Source organism: Fukomys damarensis, unplaced genomic scaffold (assembly GCF_012274545.1).
Source record: "Fukomys damarensis isolate Sample0158 unplaced genomic scaffold, DMR_v1.0_HiC HiC_scaffold_8, whole genome shotgun sequence".
In the NCBI taxonomy this organism is placed as follows: domain Eukaryota; kingdom Metazoa; phylum Chordata; class Mammalia; order Rodentia; family Bathyergidae; genus Fukomys; species Fukomys damarensis.
The window spans coordinates 24,471,762-24,473,359 of NW_022900920.1; the positions used below are offsets into that span (position 1 = coordinate 24,471,762).

Below are 1,598 nucleotides of genomic sequence, written 5' to 3' on the forward strand. Positions count from 1 at the left end.
GTCCGGCACGCCGTAGGAGCTGTCGCGGAGCCGCCAGGGCGGGTGCAGGCTGCGGGAAGCTGCTTGGGCCGGGAGCGTGGCGGACAGGTGCGTGGTCGCTCTTCTCCGTGGCCCTGGTGCAGCTCCTCCAAGTTTGCAGGGCGATCGGAGTCGCCGTCTCCTGAGCTCCGAGGTTGTCCCGGGGAAATGGGCCAGGCTCGTGCTGCGCTGGGGGTCCCCGGGGAGACCAGGCTGCGGCACAGAGACAGGGGATCTATGGGACCGGTCCCCACGGATCTTCTGGTAGGGGGTGCTGCCAGCCTGCCCCTTCCCGTGGGAGCACTGAGGCAGCAGGGGTGCTCCGAGAGCAGCTGGAGCTGGGGCTGATCCGATGACAGCAGCCTCCGCGGGTCAGACGGAGTGTCCACTGCGTGTCACTGTGCTGGGAGCTGTGTGTGCATCGTTCAGTCCCTCAGGCAACTCAGATCAGGCCTATGGTGTTATACCCATTTCCCAGAAGGGGCAAGCAGGGCATTGACGCTGACCAGCGTGTTCAGTTCCATACAGATGGTATGCATTGAGGGATTTAAACCTCAGATCTGGACCCTGTGCCGCTGTCCCCTTCACTCCCAGGGTCTGTTCCCATCAGCCCAGCCGCGTGGCGCCTCTGCGATTTTTTTTTTTTTAAATCCTTGACCTTGGGCTGGAGGAGGAGCAAAGCGCGGGCTTCCTATTGGCACATCTCCGTTTTGCTCCCCTAATCTCATCACTTTTTTTCATCCAGCATCGTGCTCCTATTTTGTGGACCGTCTGCACGGGAAGCTCATAGCTGAGGGCTGAAATTTTATTTTGTGATGCAGAACTTTTATCCCAGGTGCATTGCTTTACTCTTCCCTTAACGGGCATGCTTGTTAGTTATATAAATTGTTAAACACAACTGTCTGGATTGATTGATTGATTGATTGATTTGATTGGTACCGGGGATTGCGTTTGCTGGGCAGGCTCGGCGCCACTGAGCTAAAATCCCCGGCCCGACAAAGGTCATTATTTTGAGGATAATAGTAGCTGTAGCGTATCCTTAAGGGGAATGTAAGGAAGTCAGAATATATCTTCCAAGCAACGTTGTTACTTGGAAATGTTCTTCCAGGATTTTAAGGCCAGGTGAGAGAAGTAACGGAAAGCTAAAATAATGAGAAACTGGTGATTATGTTAGAAAGCTTTTATATTTTACATTAATATATCTATTTTAAGGCTTCATTCTCCATGAACATTTTCCTGTAGGGTAGGAGAAAGCTTATTGAAAAGGATGAAACTTATAAATCAGACATTCCCAAATGGTGTTTTTTTAGAGCTTTGTAGCAGTGTTAAAAGTGCGAGTATCATTTCTTTTAGAACATTGCAAGACTATTAAGAAACTCACAGTTCAGTTTAAGTAGCAAACTTGAGAAGCCATCACTGCTTTTATATATTTTACATTGTGTAAATATGTATGAGTAGAAATTCCTAATTCATAGTTTGTCTTGTGTGCATGTATGTAATATATGTTTAATTAATGTATGCCTTCATTTTCCCAGAAACTATTCCTTTTTTTAGCTAAAATGAAATAATTCTTTGTGTAA

At 48.1% G+C, this 1,598-nt stretch overlaps 1 protein-coding gene across 4 annotated transcripts in view; it reads left to right on the plus strand.

Moving 5' to 3' along the window:
* Positions 1-1,598, plus strand: part of Gpam (glycerol-3-phosphate acyltransferase, mitochondrial) — a 65,017-nt gene that overhangs the window by 32,566 nt on the left and 30,853 nt on the right. Inside the window, exon 1 of one of the 4 annotated variants that reach the window (XM_033761434.1) lies at positions 7-87. The exons of the other annotated variants lie outside the window; for them this stretch is intronic. The gene's annotated coding sequence lies outside the window, so the exon portion shown is untranslated. Of the gene's footprint in view, positions 1-6; positions 88-1,598 lie in introns of those variants that run through there. 4 annotated transcript variants of the gene reach the window in all.